Here is a 22,716-nt window from a genome sequence, read left to right on the forward strand (position 1 = left end):
TTTAGTTGTGTAGGGTTGGTTGGCTTTGGAGGAACATCTTCATTAACTGAGCAATCAACTTGTGGCTTGGATGACAATTTACTGGGCATTGGAGGACTAGGTGGATCATATTGCTTCCCGCTTCACAAAGTTACTGCACTAGCATTCTCCTTGGGATTCATCTCAGGTTGTGAAGGCAATTTATTAGACAGATGAGCTTCCAACCTGTTATATGATGCTGCTAATTGTCCCACCTGATTCTCCAAACTTTTGATGGAAGCTTGGGTGGTTTGTGAAGAGTCCAAGAACTTTACCTAGCTAGTTAGATAGTAGTAGTAGTAGTAATAACTAGTAGTAGTTGTAGTATGTTTATTACTGTGGATTTTGGTTCAAGCTGGGACTTAGTTGGACACTCGTAGCAACACTTGTAGATTTTATAAGCTTAACCTATAGTTTAAGAATATTAATTATAACATAAGGTTTGATTAATATAGCTTATTATGAAGATGATATTTATTATACAATAAGGTTTAGATAGAACTAATAAGATCATGACATTCATGTTTATTGAGAAATTAAGTATTTTTGAGGAATGGTTTATTATGAGTAATATTTGAAAACCCCAGAGTCTGCCAGTAGCTTTGAAATCGTTATAGGACTCAGTCAAAGTTGTTTACTCAATTCAAATTAGGCTGAAAAACTGCAATTACGTGTATAATATTTCAACGTATGCCGATATATCGCAGCTCTAGGGGGCGATATATCGCCACTCGGGGAATACGAAAAACACATAACTTCCCACAAACACTTCGATGAGCCTTGGGAACATAAGCCCAGGAGATATATTGCCTACCGTGGGCGATATATCGGCTCTAGGGCATTGTTTTTGAATGGTTTTGAAACCGAGCTCATTTTATTCCATAACCTCTTGATAAGCCCATAATCTTTTTGACCGAGCCTTAAGCCTCTGCTGAACGAATATTCAAATGTTTTTATTCAAGCTAAAAGAAGATCTTTTCATTCTTGAACTCTATAAATAGGACCTAGTACCCAGCCATTTCTTTCATTCTTCAAGCTGAGTTCAGAGCCTTCAAGCAGCTAGGTTTACTTTAGAGTATTAAACACTAGGGTTGGGGTTATAAGCTTTATCATCTTAAGCTTATTAAACACTTGGGAAGTAAGATTAATAGTGTGATTTTCTATAAAGGTGTAGTTCAGCTATAAAGCATCTAAAGGTATTCCTATTCCTAGTTCATTTCTGTTTATCTCCTTAGTTTTTATAGTTTTTCTCTACTCAATTCCTAACTCGCTGTTTTCATTCGTGGTTAGGCATCTAAGTTCTTTGAACTTGAGGTTTCTTGTCGGTAAATACCTTCTCGGTGGTTTAGTTCATTCCTTTTCATCTCTTTCTTTTAGAATACTCACCTTTCTCATTAATGGTTTTTAGGAGTGTTCCAAAATCCCGTCCTTGTTCTCACATCCCGGTATTTGGTAAGGAAAATAGGATAGTTATTATATGCTTATATGATTATGCTATAGTATATTTTTATATGTTATGATATATGTATGTTTTGGGGCTTATAGTTGCTTAAATAGCAAACCCCAACACTTTTATGTTTTTGGGACTTATAGTTGCTTAGCTAGCAAACCTCATTGTAGTATGAGGCTTATAGTTGCTTAGTTAGCAAACCCCAATGATTACCATGTACATGGGTTAGAATTGTGATATATGTTTATAGTATATGTTATATGTTTCTAGTTTATGTTTATGTTTATGTTGCATGCTTCTAGTAGATTTTCCTTGTTGGCCATTAGGCTCATTCCTTTATGTTATATGTGCAGAAAAATAATTATGGCGGCGGGAAGATTCTTGCCGGCTTGGGAATGTGTATTGAGGGAGAATGGATTCGGTGGACTGCGTAAACGATTCGAGGACGAAGTTGTTTAAGTCTTTTAAATTATGATTTCTATGTATTTTCCGCACTTGATTTTGTAACCAATTTATTTAAGATTTAAGTCATGTTTTATTTTATTTTCAAACAATGGGATCCCATATCCTACCCCGAATTTTATGTATTTTAACCTTTGTTTTTACAGTTTTAATAAAGTTATAACTATTTTCTATGTAAGTTTTCTTAAGAATAGTGTCTATGTATAAGTGGTTTTAATGGTCCAAAGTCTAGAATAAGTTGGGTCATTACAGTTTGCTGAAACTGAAGAGTATTTGTAGCAAGTGCATTGATTAGATCCTCAGTAGAGGGTTTGGAAATTGGTGGTGGAGTAGCTTGCGGTGCTTGTGATAGTCTAGGTACAAAATTATTTTGAGACCACTATTGCAAAGTGAAACCAGGTGGTCTCGAAGATGTAGACTGTGGAGCAACTTGTTGTTGATTCCCATAATGAAGATTTGGATGATCATGCCAGCCAGGATTATAAGTTTGTGAAAAGGGTTCATAGTGCATCTGCCGTAATTGACCAGGGAAATTTCCTACAGCATTAACACCCTCAGTTTCTCCCTCAAATAGAGTAGGGCAAGTATTAGTAGCATGCCCCACAACTTAACAAATTCCATATGGCCTCATCTGTTGGCCTAAAGCTAGTTGTTGTACAACTGGAGTTTATTGAGCCAATTGTTGACCCATCTGATTAGCATTAGAGGTGCTCACTTCATTAGCTGATTTGGGTGGTGGAATAAGATCTTGGCGAATGATAAACTATTGTGAGTTAGCAGCCATATTAGAAATCAAGCTCTTCGCTACAGCAGGAGCCTTATCAACTAGTGCACCCCCACTGGTTGCATCAATCATGCTCCTATCCAGTGATTGTAATCCGTCATAAAAGTATTGAATGAGGAGCTGTTCACTTATCTGATGATGAGGGCATCTAGCACACAACCGCTTAAATCTCTCCCAATATTCATACAAAGACTCTCCTGTATATTGCCTTATACCACAAATCTTTTTCCTGATGCTTCAAACTTTAGATGCTGGAAAATATCGTTCCAGGAACATAGTCTTCATACCATTCCAGATTTCAACAGTACCAGGTGGAAGATAGTACAACCACTTATTAGCTGCATCCTTTAGGGAGAAAGGAAAAGCTCACATCTTAATTTGTTCTTCAGTCACTGCAGCAGGTTTCATACTAGAAAAAACAATATGAAACTCCTTCAAATATTTATTCGGATCCTCACTAGGCAGCCCATGGAAAGAAGGAAATAAATGGATGAGGCTTGACTTTAGCTCAAAGTTTACATCCAACGGTGGATACTGGATGCAAAGTGGTTGTTGGTCAAGATTTGGCCCTGCCAACTCTTTCAATGTTCTTTGTTGGGCCATTGTTCTATAGGATTGAAATGAATCGTCAGAATCAAATTCGTTGTTAGACAGTGATGGCACTTTAACAGGATTGACTTGTGGAGCAAGACATTGAAAGAATGGATTATCAGTGATAGTCATTAAAGAACGAGAAGCTGACGATGACTCAAGATATTGTTTAAGCCTAAATAACCTTTCTTGGGTATCGTCTTCACCATATATATACACCTGACAATTCCACAGTAAAAACTAATTAGTCACAAATAAATAAATTTGAATAATAAAGAGAATGACAATAGTCCCCGGCAACGGCGCCAAAAATTTGATGCGTATCGTATGCCGTATCAAATTCATTTACTGATTTTATTAATTCCTTATACCAACTATTTCAGTATAGTGATAAATAAGGGTCGAACCCACGAGGACTACTATTCAATTTATTAATCAAAATATAAAAACTAATAAAGAAAGGGGATTTAGATTTCAAACTCAAAATTAAATAACATAAACTAGAAAGCAATTAAAGATTGATATTACGATATTAAGAAACAGTTAAAGGTTAACCTCCACCCTCAACAATCATTCCCAATCACTAATAATAAATATTGTTCCAATTTCTCAATTAAACTATTAACCTCGCAGATAACGCTAAAGGAGACAATTATCCCAGTCTCCCTATTACAAGTAATCAAGGCGAAGCACTCAATAATTAACTCTTTTATCTAAGCAATAAATCTATGAAGCATACAATCTATTTAACTTAGATAAAGCATTAAGTCCTATGGAGAAAAATTAATCTAGGCAATAAATTAATGAAGCATATAATTCATTTAACCTAGGTTCTATTTTCCATCACAATCAACACTTCTTTTAACATCACTATCAATTGCAATTTATCACTTACACTTAGAATCCTAAGCTATTAAGCGAGTGGTAATTCTAAGATGATAATTGAATAATGTAAAACCTTAATTAGTTGTCCACCTAACAAGAAATCACAAAATTCATAACATTCAATTGGAAAAATAGAAACAATTTAATATTGAGAGAAATTAAAAGACAATATTCATTATCAACCATCAAGAATTCATGTCTTGGGTTTTGAATTAACCCTTAACCTAAGAAGAACCTACTCCATAATAGTAATCATAATCACATACATAATTATAATTAAGATTAAGGAGATTAAAGGAAGAAAAGAAACTAGATTGATGAACAAAAGTAATGTATTCTTGTAGTCTTCTCTTCAGCCTTTTCTGAGTCTTTTTCTCTCCTAAACCGTAATAAAAAACCTCTCTAAAATTAACCCTAATAATCCTTTATAGTCTCAATTAAATTCTAATTAAATAGTAATTAAAAATCTTAAAACGACGTCGCAAGCCAAAGCCTGGAAAATGCGAGCCGCGGCCTAGAACAAAATCTGTGCAGAAATTGGTCACTCAGGCAGCGGCCTGAAAAAATTGAGCAGCGGCCTATATGGGAAAAAAATTATGAAACTCCAATTCCATTTAAAGTGCCGCGGCTTGAATTTTATGAGTCGCGGCCTATCTTCAATTTCTTTAATTCTTGATCTTAGATAGCTTGTACGTTGCCGCCATTTCAACATTTCAATCCTGAAAGCTTGGAATACTCTTAAAACTTCATTTTAACTACACTTTCCATCAAAATGTCAGATTTATCATCATAAAATGCAATGTGGAAAATATGTTGTAGAATCACGAAACTAAGTTAAAACTATTAAAAATGCTATCATAACACCATCCAAGCATAGAAAAACTTAACAAATTTTAATACAAAAATGACCTTATCAGTAGGTAAGGGGAAGCTAAATGTAGACCAACCATGAGTTGGAGGGCCTTCGAACGGAACTTATATTTTTGGCCTTCTCGGTCACCACAGTTGGAATATTTTTTAGGCACTTAGGGTATAAGTCTAGTTTTTCCCCTTAGGGCAGCAATTTTTTTTTTTGTAATCGTGGTTGTAACTGCTTTTCTATGCTTCGGGTCCAAGAAGTTGTCTTTCACCAACCTCATCCTAATGTAATGGCGATCGACACTTCCTTCCAGAGCATCGATGTAAGAAGTGGTTTCATGATTTGCAAGCTTGACTCCTAACTCAATCTTGGATTTGAGTCCCCTGGTGAAATTGGTAACCCTTAAGAAATCCGTTGGGACCAATTCTGGTGCGAACTTGGCTAGTCAATCAAATTGTCGAGTGTACTTGACTACTGTCAGATTGCCCTGCTTCGGACTGGAAAATTATTCTACCCTCGTAGCAATGACAGCCGAGTTGTAATACTTTTTGTGAAACGACTCCACAAATCTAGTCCAAGTCATGGTGGTGACATCATGAGTTTTCTGTACTAAATCCCACCAGATTCTAGCATCCTTTTTCAGAAGAGATGAAACACAGGATATACGATCTGCGTTGTCGAGGTTCATGCGTGCTAGGATCGGCTCTACATTTTTGAGACATTTTTCCACGTCAAAGGGGTCAGTTGTCCCTTCAAAGTTTTGAGCGTGCTGCATACAGAAACACTCATAGATTGGCTCTATGTACTGAGCTAGATAAAGCGCATAGTTGGCCATCGGCCATCTCCCCATATGGACCTACTTGCTGGGGTGCTTGAGTGGCATGCTAAGGTTGCAGCTGAGTCTATTGTCATTGTTGCTGCAACAGTTCTTCCACTTGTTGACGTAGCTGGATAATCTCAGCGGTGTTGTCAATTGGTGGCGGTGCATTTCTGTTGGTAGCAACATTGGTATCACGCGTTCCCCTTCTTCGGACTGGAGGGGCTTCATTAGTCTCATTGGCCATGCTAGAGGCATTACCATTCGTGTGTGCAGACCTTTGGAATGACATCTTCGGCAGATTTTTAACAGTCGAGAAAAACATGTTAGAACATACCCTAATAGGCTCTAAGGCAAAACTTAGTCTAAGCAAACATAACTCTGACCTATCAATTATGATTTCTTATGAAAAATTATATAAGCCTTCTTTATAATTAAGGTGTGTTTCTATACATAGAAAAAAATTTCTAAGTATGTTTCTAACCATCCTATATGACTTAATTCTCAGGCTCGAAACTCGTTGCTGTTCCAAAGTTAACCATATTGAGGGAGGGCTGGGATCAGTAAAATCATTCCCACTACTATGGCCCCCTAAACTCTCAATACAGAATCCAATCCATTGATTTGTATCCATCTTTACCGAACTCTGTCATTATTTATTTATTCCAAATTTATTATGATTGTAGAAAAAATCAAACTCATACATGTCATTCAAAAATAACAACTTTATTCATTTGGAAAAATATTTTCACTAAGTACAATAATAAATTCAAAAATAAATAAATAAAGTAACTATACTAAAAATAACTAGGGTAAAATCTAAAAATCAAGATCCTCTACATGTGACCCTTCATCTAACATATCATCATCATCATCTATTTCTTCATAATCATCATTACTTTGAGCCTCAAAACTACCTCGGGGAATTTTCAGTAAGATATTATGCTTTTATTCATCAGTGAATTGAAATTCAAACTTAGAGGTGAACCTTAGTATAAGGAAATAATATCTCATGGCTACCGGTAAATCATCTTCATCATCCATAGTCTCCCATATTTCTTCTAATTTTGAAACTACAATAGGAAAATCCTTAAAAAGCCTAATTACTAGGACATATTGTTCCGTGGCTCTCATCATAATTTTCCTATTGATTTGAAGGTGAACTATCTCTTGGTGAAACAAGATCAATCTTTGAGTGATTCTTTCTAGCACTCCTATTGTATTCCTTGGCTCTCTAATCCTTTTCAATGCCTTAATGGCTCGGATATCTTGATACGTCAAAGATCCATTCATTCTTAATTGAAAACATAATGACTAAAACATTAGCTATAAACATAAACATACTATTCATAACATAAACACTTACATTGGCGGTTAGATTCGGAGCTTGTGCGTGCGTATCAAGGAGAACTTCATGCATATGAATTGTGGGCTCTGATACGAACTGTAATGCCCCGACTAATTCTAAGACCTCAGACCATTAAAAACTACTAAGACAAAGCTACTATTTTGGAATACATACATACATAAAATATTAAAACTTGATTAAATCCAAAATATGATACGAAATACAAAATATGGTACGGAATACAAAATGTGGTATGGGATCCTATTGTTTAATACATAAAACATAAAAACATAAACTTTAATTAATTGTTTACATACCAAGTGTGGAAATACATAAAATCATAAATTAAAATACTTGAAACAATGTCATCCTCGATCTACCAGCAGTCCCTTCAATCAATCTATCCTCAATACACATGTCAAGCTACTACGAATCCATCCCGTCTTCCAAGTTCATTTTCCTGCACCATGTAAAATAATAGGAATGAGCCTAATTCCCAGCAAGGAAAATCTACTAAAAACATATATCATAAATCATAAGACTATATCATAAAACATATACTATTATACATATGACGTAAAAATGTATATCATATAGGACTACAATATTAATGGCCATTAACTCATTACCGTAGCATGTGATAAAACCATCTAGGTCCTCAGTCCACTAATTGAGGTAGGTTAGATCACAAAATAGTATATGATAACCCATCTAGGTCCTCAGTCTACTAATCGAGGTAGGGTAAATCATAATTCTAAACCACGATAATGATAAAAATCTTGGGGTTTGCTATCTAAGCAACTATAAGCTCCAAGTGACTAAAAACATATTCATACATATATACATAGCACATAACATATCATAGCATATAAACATATCATAACACATATAATCTAACCTATTTTCCTTACCAAAATCTGGGATACTGGAAGAAAGAACGGGATTGGAAAACTCCTAAAATCAACAATAAGTGTCATGAGTTTCTAAAGAAATGGAGATGAAAAAGAGATCTAAACCAGCAAGATAGAAACTTACCAAAGAACCTTAAGTTTCATGAACTTAAACACCTAACCAAAAGCCATAAAATCAGGTTAGGATCTGAAAGAAAAATGAAAGAAAATAGAAGAACTATGATGGATTAAACCTAAGGATAAGAATACCTTGATATACTAGAACGTCGATCTATAATTCAAAACCGAAATGTCACTCTATCTTACTTCCCAAGTGTTTATAAAGCTTAGATTGAAAAGCTTTTAAATCCCAAACCCTAGTGTTTTCTTTCTAGAATAAACTTAGCAGCTTGGAGCCTCTGAAGAATGCTTGAATAATGAATGAAATGGATGAGTACTAGGACCTATTTATAAAGTTCAAGGAGTGAAACTAACCTCTTTTAAAATGAATAAAAATTGAATATATTTGAATTGTCGACTCAATGGATGCCCAAAACTCGATCAAAAATGTTCAAGAGCAAGTCCAAGTGGTTGAGGGCTGTTTCTAATTTAAATCCACAAAGTTTCAAAAAATGGCCCCAAGAGTCGATATATCGCCTACCCTAGGCGATATATCGCCCCTACCTATGTCCTGAGCTTCTATGGTTTCATTCGTGCGAAGTCGACGTGTTTTCTGTATCTTTCGCAGGCGACATATCAACCCCTATAACTGCGATATATCGACATACACTGATATTTTAAACACGTTTTTGCACACTTTCAACATATTTGAAGTTAGTTAAAACAACGTTGACTGAGTAAAACATGATCCTAACAGTTGTTGGAAGGTTCTAGAGCTTCTAGATTCATACATTATTAATTAATTAATCTAAATTCCTTAAATCCTTAAATAAACAAGCATGTGACAAGTGTCATGCTCTTAATAATCTTATCTAAACCTTAGGTTATAATTAATAATATTTCTAGGACCAACTATATTAACCAAACCTTATGTTATAATTAATATTTCTAAACTATAGGTTAAACTTATAAAATCCATGACTATTTCTATGAGTGTCCAAATAAATCCCAACTTAAGCGGCTGCATATGTACACGTTGCCACCTAAGCTCTCAAACTCATGGCTGGTTCGACTTTCCTTTTCCCTTACCTGCACCACATAGCACCCTTGAGCCAAGGCCCATCAAGAAAACTTAAACATGCTCATAAATAGTTAATAATACATTTCCAAATCATAATAAACATGCTCAACAGTAATAATCATACTCGTGCATGCACACCATTCATATAAATGACTACAACGTCATATGGGACCAAATTCCCTAACTAAATGATTAACTGATTCATATCGCGGCTCATTTCCTAAGTACATGACTAATAATTCGCACTGGGGCTCAGCGCCTTAGGATCTGGGACTGATAAGTTACCCCAAGGCCCATTGCCCTATCCTCTATATAACCAGCCTTGGAGCTAGCCCACTGTACCTGGCGCTTTGGTTTTTCTACGACCATTGGGTCGGACAAGCGTATAACGCGCTCGTGATTAGGTCTAATCATATCGACTTGCGCTATGTGCTCTTTCCGCCTTTCACTCATAAGTCAATTCCTTTCAACTAGCCCTCAACTTATTGCCATCCTTGACTGATAAGCCAATGCCTTTCGACCATCGCTCAACGCTATTGACGTCCTTGACTGATAAGTCAATGCTTGCATTCAACATGCTTAATTAATAATTCACATGCATAATCATAATCATGCGCATTTACAAGGGTCTAAGCCCTAATCAAGCACATCACATATTGGGTGTAGTTTTCTTACCTTAGGTCCTAGTGTAAAGTGAGATAATAACGACCCTCGAGCACGATCCTGATCTTAAGCCCCTAGCAGTATCCTAGACATAACCAAATATAAAATCCCATCAATAAGGAGCAAATAAAGGCTTCTGAACCAAGTCCTAGCCTCCAGAACCTAAAATTCTACTAAACCGGTAGTAGAATCTATCCCGAGCCTTTAGGTTTAAATTCCCGTCAATAAAAACCTAAAGTGGCTAGAGCTACCCAGGAGGGCTGTGACATGCCTCCGAGATAGATAGCCCCATGTATGAAATTCAAGACATGGGCTGCAGCATGCCTCCCAGGTAAAACCGCCTCTGTGCCCTATGTTCACATGGGCCGCGATGCCCAATAAGAGTGTAATGCCCTGGATAGCCAAGACCGTTACATTGTGTGTTTTTAAAGGTGCAAGACTTGCTAATCAAGTCATTTAATTAAAAACGTGTTACTGAAACTATAGTTGAACTAGGGTTAAAAGATTTTGGTCTCAAAAGCTTCATTTCTTATAAATAAACATTTTCTTTACATGTACTCAACAATCCAAATATTCATGTTATTCAAGTATTCAGCATACCAAGTACATCATTTCATATCAATAATCAATTCACATATGATAACCAGGGTTAACGCCCAAAGGCCGCACCCTCTATTTATCCCATTGACTCCGACCCGCTTAAACCGAGCTTAGTGAACATTAAGCTGTCCTCAACTACCAGTGGCCAAGCCGTGCCCTGTACGCAAGTATTATTTATGGCACCCTTAGGCCAATTATCACATGTCCCATGGAATAATACCATCTATGACAACATACAGTTATAGGAAGCTCTTAGTCCCATCACAAACACATAACCGGGTGCAGTTTTCTTACCTTTAGATTTCGGTAACTTGTTCAATTTGATCCTCAAGCACGATCCCGTTCGAGCCCTAGCGTACACCTAGTCGTAGCCATAGATTAGAATCATCACCAAACCTCAAATCCAAAACCTAGCCTTGGGACCAATCTTGAGCCCTCGGGAAGCCCTAATTTTACCAAGCGGGGTGGTGGAATCAAACCCCGAGCCCCCGTGAAAAAACCCTAAGAAATAACCCAAAAACCCCTTTCTGGGAATAGGGTAGCGCTACAACACCCTAAGGAGAGCGCTATAGCGCTACAAGCAGAGCCAAAAGGCTCTGGAACTTCAAGGCCTAGCGCTGTAGCGCCCAGTGACTAGTACTACAACACTAGTCACAGCACAGCCCAACACAGATTTTTCTCCTTCAAATTTTCCCTAGCCAAACCTTTCCAAAACTTAACCAAAACTCAACCAAACTTCAAAACAAGCCTCCCAACATCCTCAACTCATCCCATAAGTCCCAACCATACAAAACTCAATCACATGCACCCCAAATCAAGGAAATTACCATAGCTGAATCTAGATCTCAAAAAAAAAAAAAAAAAAACCAACAGGAAAAGAACTGAAGCCACAAAATTCAAGTGGCCAAGATTAGAAATTCTTACCTTAAACAGAGAAGTTCAACCTTAGGCTATCCTTCACTCTTCCTTAGCTTTCACTCCTCAAAGCTTCAGCCTCAATTCCCTAGAATTCCCACCAAAACTCAGGTCAAAATCCATATATACTTTAAGAACCAGAAACTGAAAATCAACCTTAAACTTTACCTCAAATGGATGGACTAATCTTGCTAACTCCTCAAGCCAAACCAAGGACCCCAGCCTCAAGCTCCTGCCCAGACTGTCCCTGAGTTACAGCTCCAAATTCCTTCAAGAGATGAGGAAGATACTTAAACCGTAGGGGAGAAGAAATGACTCTTCTTTTCCTTCTTTCTTTTTCTTCTTCTTTTCTTTCAGGTTCCTTTAGATTTTAGACTTTCCACTAAGGCATAAAGAAACTTAACTCTTATCCTTTATAAGCCAAATGACCATAATACCCTCCCATTAAATTTAAGCCCTTAATCCTTCCAAGGGCATTCTAGTCATTTATTCCCAATTCCCGCTAATTCCTCGAGTGTCTCTAATATTTATGACTTACTTCCCGACACCTAACTAATCGCCAACTATATTCCTCAATATCAAAATAAACTCTAATATATTCTCTAAATCCCCATAATTACCCCTAGGCTCGCCCTGAGCCGGGTATAAATCCCCGCCGTGACTTTTTCGCTAAACCGCTCACTAAGATCGCCTCGAGTCACATATTACAAATATATCCACATAATAATGTGGTCTCAACAATTTATCACAAATATATACAGTTATGCCCTCAACAGGAAAAAATTACGAACATGCCCTTCTAACCTAGTCAGGGCCTACATGCATACTAATACATATAGTCATGCATCACATATATTCAAATAATCATATAACATGGTTTTAATCATTAAATCACATATAATCCAATTATGCCCTCCTGACGCACTAATCAAGGCCCTTAAGCCTTATTAGAAAATTTGGGTCGTCACAACTATCCCCTCCTAATGAGAATTTCGTACTCGAAATTTACCTGAACAACTTGGGATACTGGTCCCGCATCGCTGTCTCAAACTCCCAGGTCACTTCCTCGACCCTACTATTCCTCCACAATACTTTAACAAGAGGAATCGTCTTATTCCGTAGTACCTTGTCCTTTCAATCCAAGATCTGAACCAGTTGCTCCTCATGGACTAGATCTGTCTGTAGTTCCAAGTCTTCATACCTTAGCACATGTGTCGCATCTGAGACGTACTTCCGGAGCATAGAAACATGGAATACGTCATAGACTCCTGACAATGATGGTGGCAAGGCTAACCTGTAAGCCATCTGACCGATCCTTTCCAGGATTTCAAAAGGTCTGATGAACCTTGGGCTTAGCTTGCCATTCTTTCCAAATCTCCTCACCCCTCGCAAAGGTGAAACTCGGAGGAACACGTGGTCTCCAACCTGGAACTCCACGTCCCTACGCTTGGGATCAGCGTAGTTTTTCTGTCTGCTTTGTGAGGCGAGCATCCTAGCTCGGATCTTCTCTATAGCTTCACTTGTCCTCTGAACCATATCTGGCCCCAAATATTTCCTCTCACCCATCTCATCCCAATGAATGGGTGATCTACACTTCCTTCCATATAACATTTCATAGGGAGCCACTCCATTCGTTGATTGGTAACTATGTTATACGAAAATTCGATCAACAGAAGATACTTACTCCATGATCCCTCAAGGTCAATCACACACGCTCTGAGCATATCCTTTAACACCTGAATCGTCCTCTCAGACTGCCCATCAGTCTAAGGATGAAAGGCTGTGCTGAACTTCAGCTGAGTTCCCATAGCTTTCTGCAAACTGCCCCAAAACTTGGAGGTAAAGATAGGAGCCCGGTCTGACACTATAGACTTAGGAACCCCATGGAGACGTACAATCTCCCTCACATACATCTCTCCATACTGATCCACAGTATATGTCAACCTCACTGGAAGAAAATGGACTGACTTGGTGTTTCTGTCCACTATCATCCACACCGAGTCATGAAGCCCTACTGTTCTGGGTAAACCTCCTGCAAAATCCATCGTAATATCCTCCCATTTCCACTCGGGAATAACCAAAGACTGAAGCAACCCTGCTGATCGCTGATGCTCAGCTTTCACCTGCTGACGGGTTAGACATCTAGCTACGTACTCCACCACATCCTTCTTCATTCCGGGCCACCAGTATAACGTCCGTAGATCCTGGTACATCTTCGTGGTACCCGGATGAAGTGAGTACGGCGTCGTATGAGACTCATCCAGTATCTCTCGTCTGATCCCCTCATCATTCGGAACACAAATTTGTCACTGATACCGAAGCAAACCAACCTCAGAAATAGAATAGTCCTTAGGTACCCCCGCTAAGACATTCTCTCTAACCTCCAGTAGTTGAGCGTTTACCAATTTCCCTTCTCTAATCTGCTCTAGCAGGGTCGACTGCATAGTAATATTGGCTAACCGGCCCACCACCAATTCTATCCCTGCTCTGACCATCTCATCAGTTAACTCTCTCAAGATCTGGGTGGAGCTATACAACTGACCTGGGCCCCTCCATCTCAATGCATCCGCCACTACTTTGGTTTTCCCCGTATGGTAAAGAATATCACAATCGTAGTCTTTCACAAACTCAAGCCAACGCCTCTGCCTCATGTTCAGGTCCTTCTGTGTAAAGAAATACTTCAGACTCTTGTGGTCGGTGTATATCTCACACTTCTCCCCATACAGATAATGTCGCCAAACCTTCAGTGCGAATACCACCGTTACTAGCTCCAAATCATGGGTAGGATATCGCTGCTCATACTCTTTCAGCTGTCGTGATGCATAAGCTAATGACCTTCTCATTCTGCATCAACACATAGCCTAAACCCAACCTTGACGCATCGCAGTAGACAATAACTTCCCTTCCCCCGAAGGAAGACTCAGCACAGGCGCGGAAGTAAGTCATCACTTCAGCTCTTGGGAACTGTCCTCACACTTGTCTGACCAGATAAACTTCAAATCCTTCCATGTCAATTCTGTCATTGGTGCCGCTATTTCCGAGAAGCCTTCCATAAATAGTCTGTAGTAACCCGCTAGACCAAGAAAACTCCGCACTTCCGAGGCGTTCCTTGGCCTCGACCAATCCCTAACTGCCTCCACCTTAGATGGATCCACCTTAATCCCATTTGCACCCACAATATGTCCAAGGAATGTCACTTCTGGTAAAAAAAATTCATATTTCTTAAACTAGGCGTACAACTGATGCTCCCTTAATCTCTGCAGAACCTGTCGAAGATGAAACTCGTGCTCTGCCTCTGAACTGGAGTACACTAAGATGTCATCGATGAAGAAAATAATGAACTGATCTAGAAAGTATTTGAACACCCTGTTCATTAAGTCCATAAAGGATGCTGGGGTGTTGGTCAAACCAAACGACATGACCAGAAACTCATAGTGCCCGTAACTCGTTCAGAAGGCTGTCTTCGGTATGTCCTCGTCCTTGATCCTCAGCTACTGATAACCAGATCGAAGATCAATCTTCGAGAACACCATCTTACCCTGCAGCTGATCGAACAAATTGTCAATCCTTGGTAGGGGATACTTATTCTTGATAGTCAATTTGTTCAATTCTCTATAGTCTATACACATTCTCAAAGCCGCATCCTTCTTCTTCACAAACAAAACTAGAGCACCCCATGGCGAGTAACTAGGCCTGGTGAACCCTAAATCCAAATCCAAATGCTCCTGCAACTGTATCTTCAATTCTTTCAGTTTTGCTGGTGCCATCCTATATGGTGCCCTCGACACTGGCTCCATTCCTAGCGCCAACTCAATGACAAACTGAATCTCCCTACGCGGTGGAAACCTAGGCAAGTCCTCAGGAAACACATCCAGGAACTCGCAAACCAATCTGGTCTCTTCCGGTCCTGCTGGCAAAACCTTGGTGGTATCCACCACACTAGCTAGGAAACCTATACACCCTCCTTGTAATAGATCTCTAGCTCTCAGCGCCGATATCCTGGGTACGCGGGGTCCATGCACCGCTCCCACAAAAACAAAGGGATCATCGCCCTCCGGCTCAAAGATCACCTTCTTCTTCCTACAGTCAATAGTAACTCCATATCTAACCAGCCAATCCATACCTAAAATCATGTCAAAATCCTCCATACTCAACTCAATCAAGTCTACTGACAACGGCCTACCATCTACCATCACTGGCAGTGCTCTAATCCACCTCCTAAAAACTACCACTTCTCCTGTACGCAAAATAGTCCCAAATCCTGAAGTACAATACTCACTAAGTCTACAAAGTCTATCAATTATCTTACTAAAAACAAATGAATGTGTAGTACTAGAGTCAATCAATATAGTAAAAGGAGAGCTAGCGCTAGAAAGCTGACCTGTCACTACCGAGGGACTAGCCTCAGCCTCAGCCTCCACCTGCGTCAGGGTGAACACTCGAGTTGGAGTCAAGTTGTCCAACTTCCCTGCGTCTCCCTTCTTCATTATTGGGAAATCTTTCTTGAGGTGTCCCACCACCCCGCACACATAATAGGCCTTAGCTCGACACTCGCCCGGATGGCGTCTTCTGCACCTCGTGCACTCAGGATAGGTCCTCCATGAGTCACCGCCTGACGGCCACCCTGTGTACCCCGACCTCTCCTATCAAGACCAGGAGCGGTCGAAGCATCAGGGGTCTTCCTATTTAAATCACTGGGGGCTCCACCCCTGGCAAAACTAGAATATGGAGGCACTGCCCTGCAGCCCTCCCGTCTTGCTGCACTCTCCCTCAATATCTTATTTTCCGCTTCCTCAGCGGTAAAAGCCTTCTCTATAGCCTGGGCATAAGTTGTCCTTCTAGGAATTGTTTTAATCCTCACATCTCGGGATATCATAGCATTAAGCCCTCTAATAAATCTGTCTTGCCTAGCTGCATAAGTAGACACAAGGTTAAGTGTGAATTTCGCAAGTCTGTCAAACTTTAGGGCATATTCTGTAACTGTCATGCTGCCCTGAACCAGCCCCACGAACTCATTTACCTTTGCTGCCCTGATGGAAACATTATAGTACTTCTGACTGAATAGGTCCTTGAATCCTTCCCAAGTCAAAGCAGTAACATCTCTAGTCTGTGATGCCACTTCCCACCAGATACGAGCATCCTCTCTCAGCATATATGTGGCTTAGGCCACTCTGTCATGTCCCTCTACCCTCATAAAGTCCAGAATGGTAGTAATCATAGTCATCCACTGCTCAGCCTTCAATGGATCAGGTCCTCCCTCAAAGATCGGGGGCTGTTGTTTCCTGAACCGCTCGTACAACGGCTCCCATTTGTTCCCAACCTCTACTGGCTGTACAACTGGTACAACTGCAGGTGGCACAATAGGGGCAACACTCCCTGATGGAGTCTACTATCGCAAGATTCGAATCTGTTCACTCTGGCTCTATAGCCGTGCTTGCATGTCTGCCATAAGCTGCTGCCAGTTCTCAGGGACTGGCGGAGGGGTCTGGCTCTGGTCATCATCTTTAGTCTCAGACCTGATGCCGGCTAGTCGTGTAGATTTTCTTGGACGCATAATTATCCAAGTCAATCTGCAATCAACGACTCAGCATTCAGACTATGATGACAGGGTAATAATCCTTCCATGATCCACCATTAGAACCTCAAACATTCACAAACAATCAAAATATAACAGTTCATCCAATTATCCAAATATTTTCATTCAAAGGCATAGCAGTGCTGATAAGCACGCCCCAATATCATCATGCAATAGTCAAGGGCCAGGCCCTATCAGTATCTCATGCTCCCTATTAATCAAACAAATATCAACAATCATATCTCATTCAGACCTTTTAAGCATATAATACACAATTACCAAACCCTGAGTTAAGCTTGTCTTTCGCGGTGAATGTACATGTCCAGCCAGACTTCAGGAACCCTTAAACCTAGGATGCTCTGATACCAAGTTGTAATGCCCTGGATAGCCAAGACCGTTACACTGTGTGTTTATAAAGGTGCAAGACTTGCTAATCAAGTCATTTAATTAAAAACGTGTTACTGAAACTATAGTTGAACTAGGGTTAAAAGATTTTGGTCTCAAAAGCTTCATTTCTTATAAATAAACATTTTCTTTACATGGGATCCCAAAAGTAGTAAAGATAAAAGACAGTCTACAAAATTTTAGGATTAAAATACAGTTATTAGCCACTCTAAGGAAAAACAGACAATTAAGCTTTTCTCATCCTGTATCACTCCTCGGCCATGGTGGCTGACCAGCTGACTATGTACATTCAGCCTCGAAGCTCTCCATCTCAGCACAGGTCCAACTTGCCCTTGTATTTACCTGCACCATGTAGCACCTGTGAGCCAAGGCCCATCAAGAAAACACCATAACAAAGCATAATCATTAAGCAAACAACAAGATAACTCATACAGTATAAACATGTACTCAACAGTCCAAATATTCTTGTTATTCAAGTATTCAGCATACCAAGTACATCATTTCATATCAATAATCAATTCACATATGATAACCATGGTTAACACCCAAAGGCCACACCCTCTATTTATCCCACTGACTCCGGCCCGCTTAAACCGAGCTTAGTGAACATTAAGCTGTCCTCAGCTACTAGTGGCCGAGCCGTGCCCTGTGTGCAAGTATTATTTATGGCACCCTTAGGCCATTTATCACATGTCCCATGGCATAACACCATCTATGACATCATACAGTTATAGGGAGCTCTTAGTCCCATCACAAACACATCACCGGATGCAGTTTTCTTACCTTTAGATTTCGATAGCTTATTCAATTTGATCCTCAAGCACAATCTCGTCCGAGCCCTAGCGTACACCTAGTCACAGCCATAGATCAGAATCATCACCAAACCACAAATCCAAAACCTAGCCTCAAGACCAATCCCAGCCCTCGGGAAACCCTAATTACACCAAGTGGGGTGGTGGAATCAAACCTCGAGCCCCCAGGAAAAAACCCTAAGAAATATCCCAAAAACCCCTTTCTAGGAATAGGGTAGCACTACAGTAGCCTAAGGAGAGCACTATAGCGCTACAAGCAGAGCCAAAAGGCTCTGGAACTTCAGGGCCTAGCACTGTAGCGCCCAGTGACTAGCGCTACAGTGCTAGTCACAGCACAACCCATCACAGATTTTTCTCCATCGAATTTTCCCAAGCCAAAACTTAACCAATCCTCAACCAAACTTCAAAACAAGCCTCCCAACATCCTCAAATCATCCCATAAGTCCCAACCATAAAAAACTCAATCACATGCACCTCAAATCAAGGAAATTACCATAGCTGAACCTAGATCTCAAAAAAAAAAAAAAAAACCAATAGGAAAAACAACTGAAGCCATATAATTCAAGTGGCAAAGATCAGAACTTCTTACCTTAAATAGAGAAGTTCAACCTTAGGGTATCCTCCACTCTTCCTTAGCTTTCACTCCTCAAAGCTTCAGCCTCAATTCCCTAGAATTCCCACCAAAACTAAGCTCAAAATCCATATCTACTTTGAGAACCAGAAACTGAAAAGCAACCTTAAACCTTACCTCAAATCGATGGACTACTATTGCGAACTCCTCAAGCCAAACCAAGGACCCTAGCCTCAAGCTCCTGCCCAGACTGTCCCTGAGTTACAGCTCGAAATTCCTTCAATAGATGAGGAAGAAACTTAAACCGAAGGGGAGAATAAATGAATCATGTTTTCCTTCTTTCTTTTTCTTCTTCTTTTCTTTCAGCTTCCTTCAGATTCTAGACTTTCCACTAAGTCATAAAGCAACTTAACTCTTATCCCTTATAATCCAAATGACCATAATACCCTCCCATTAAATTTAAGCCCTTAATCCTTCCAAGGGCATTCTAGTCATTTATTCCCAATCCCACTAATTCCTCGAGTGTCTAATATTTACAGCTTACTTCCCGACACCTAACTAATCACCAACTATATTCCTCAATATCGAAATAAACTCTAATATATTCTCTAAATCCCCAGAATTACCCCCAGGCTCGCCCCGAGCCGGGTATAAATCCCCGCCGTGACTTTTTTGCTAAACCGCTCACTAAGATCGCCTCGAGTCACATATTACAAATATATCCACATAATAATGTGGTCTCAACAATTTCTCACAAATATATATATAGTTATGCCCTCAACGGGCAAAAATTATGAACATGCCCTTCTAACCTAGTCAGGGCCTACATGCATACTAATACACATAGTCATGCATCACAGATATTCAAATAATCAAATAACATGCTTTTAATCATTAAATCACATATAATCCAATTATGCCCTCCCGACGCACTAATCAAGGCCCTTATGCCTTATTAGCAAATTTGGGTCGTTACAAAGAGGGTCGCGACATGACCTTGTAAACCCAGAGATCCTTGTTTATCCTTAGCCAAAATGTTACCAAAAATCCATTCCAAGCAATCCCAAAATCACACTTCAGTTCCAACATAGTAGCATTAATTTAGTAGAAAAACCCAACTTAAACACATTCAAAACACTACCAAAAACTGAATATACAACCTTTAACTTACAAGCTCAAGAAAAACTAAAACCACAACAAAATACCAACTGAAACAAAGTTTTTTAATCTTTACCTCAGCTATGAATTCAATTCTGATTACCTGCAGCAATTCAATCCTAAAGCTAAAGCTTTGAATTCCAAAACCTAAGCCTCAAGGATTCTTTAGTTTTCTCCAAAAATTCAAACCAAAAGAGAAGAAGGATTAAGAGAACAATCGAGAGGGAGAGAGAAGGCTAGAGGGTTCTATTTGGCTTCCTTCAACCAAGGGAGAAGGTGACGAAGTCACTGATTTTTACTCCAAAATGACACATATGCCCCTTGCCCTTTTATCTTGCCTGTTAGGAGTATGTCCTAAAAGCATGTAAAAGACATTTATTATTTCGATGAATAAATAAATATAATGGTTTATTATTGTTATATTTAGATTATTAAATTATTGTTTGAATAATTTTGTAAATATCAGAAAAATTCCATATTCATTATTGAGGATGTGATCTTGTATTAGTACGAGAGAATTAAGATCACATGAATGAATAAAAATAGTCAACAACAACAAATTGAAGTTATGGAATTCTTTAATTGGGGTTGTAAGTACAATTTGCTGAGTATCATGTTGATACAAATAATCTACTTTCAGATTATTGATGTGGTAAGACATCTTGGTAAAGTTGCTTTATATAATATGATTATATATGACATGGACCGATATGAATAAAATTCTTTATCCAAAAACCATTTAATAATAAAGACTTGTAATTCATATCATAACTGATGATCATTTATTGATCAACCTAAATTCTGAGTGTTCATGAACTCCTGTTCATGTTTATTAAATCTTTTGATTCATTCGTTAAGGTCTCTTCATAGAATGAGGCTAATGACTTTTGTTTTGGAGATTTAATATCATGGATGGCTGGGAACATGTATCAACAATATAGAATCTAATCTTTCCTAATGGATCGTATATTAGTTCCCTTGAGGGTTAATTCTGGAATTGAATGATTTTGAGCTCAAATCTATAATTAGATTATAGATTAATTATTCACTAGTGAATCAATGGTACTTAAGGAATAAGAAGTAAATTAGAAAGGTAAAATGGTAATGATTCCATTCTAATTTATGAACTAATTAATTAGAGGGTTGAACTATTGTAAGATGGTTATATCAATGGACGACTTAGAATAAGAATTCTGTAAAAGTATATCTATAACATAAAGAGTTCAATTATGAATTTATAGTGGAGAAATATCAGAATTAATAAATTAACTATTATAATTAAAGAGTTTAATTATTTAGTTTCAATTTATTGGATCTTAATGTTATAGGTCCATGGTCCCCGAAATGGCTCAAACAAACACTGACAAAGATAAATACAAAAATGGGCAAAAGGACTTATTTGATAAGTAAAATATTTTTCTATGCACTAAACATAATTATTGTATAATTATGTGGAATTAATTAATTGAGAATTAATTAATTATTTGATTTAACAAAAATATAATTAATTTTGAATTAATTTATTTTTGGGATTTTTGGTATTTAAATAATAAGAAAAATTGAGAAAAATCACATGCCTTCCTTGGCATGTGGTACACGTGTAGCACAGTGCACAGTCACTGTGCTACACACACAAGAAGCTTCTAGAAGTTTTTTTGTTCCACAATTTTAGTTATTTAAATATTAAATAAATAATGGGATATTGTAATATGATTAAAATATTATTATTTAAACAAAATCTGATAACTCATTAGTTATTTTCAAATTGTTTACAATAACTATTATTATTTTATTTTTAATATATTGGATATATTAAATATAGGAGATCAGTTTTCAGAACGATACTTTTCAGTGATAGAAAATATATCGTGAAATCTCCCTGAGAGAAATAGAACAGTGATACAAGCATAGGTCACTGTTCTTCAAAGACTTAGGTCCAAACTTTATTAGATCTCATGTGTTGAGAACATCTGATAAATAGATTTTGCCTATTGTTTTGTATAGTGAGCCCACACTCGTTCTTTGAGTGTTGAGAACATTTTGGAAGATCCTAGTGTGAGATCTCAAGGATTTTTGCCGTACAAAAAGATAGCAGCAAGGAAGGACTTGAGGTAATTTTCTATTCATATCTTTGATTCAATATATATATGTATGTGAAGAAGTAGATCTAGAAATCTTGTGGGGTTAAATTAACAATTTTGATTGTTGTTTCGCTGCGTATAATCTCTGATTTGATCTATAAAAACCAACATTGCCTTCCTATGCCATAAGGGCAAACTTGTCGTTAGCCAATTGTCCTGATTATCATAATTAACATCTCACAATTCTCGTTACTTCCAATATCCTCAAATAATTACTAAATAATTTCCCATTGCCCACTCAATCCCGATATTGTAAAAAGTACCAATTTACCCTTAAGCTCACCCTGAGCCTGGTATTTGACCCCGTTATTAGTAAATCACTAACTTGCTTCCTAGGATCTCCTCATGTTGAATATGTCAAATATATCCACATAATAATATGGTCTCACACATATATCACATATATGCACACATATACAATTATGCCAAATATGGGCTAAAATTAATAAAATTCCCTTCTAATAAGAAACATGCCCACATGCATGCAAAAACAACCATATATTAATATAACTCACATAATCATGCATATAATCACATAATAACACAAATAACTAGTCATTGCCCTCCTGTC

The 22,716-nt window shown here is 38.3% G+C and overlaps 1 non-coding gene across 1 annotated transcript; it reads left to right on the forward strand.

Moving 5' to 3' along the window:
• Positions 1-2,844: 2,844 nt before the first annotated feature.
• LOC133793239 (small nucleolar RNA R71) lies at positions 2,845-2,951 on the forward strand. The gene has a single exon (XR_009874693.1). It is a non-coding gene; the product is annotated as a small nucleolar RNA R71 (small nucleolar RNA).
• The last annotated feature ends 19,765 nt before the right edge of the window (positions 2,952-22,716 follow it).

The sequence above is a fragment of the Humulus lupulus genome, chromosome 7 (assembly GCF_963169125.1).
Source record: "Humulus lupulus chromosome 7, drHumLupu1.1, whole genome shotgun sequence".
Lineage (NCBI taxonomy): Eukaryota > Viridiplantae > Streptophyta > Magnoliopsida > Rosales > Cannabaceae > Humulus > Humulus lupulus.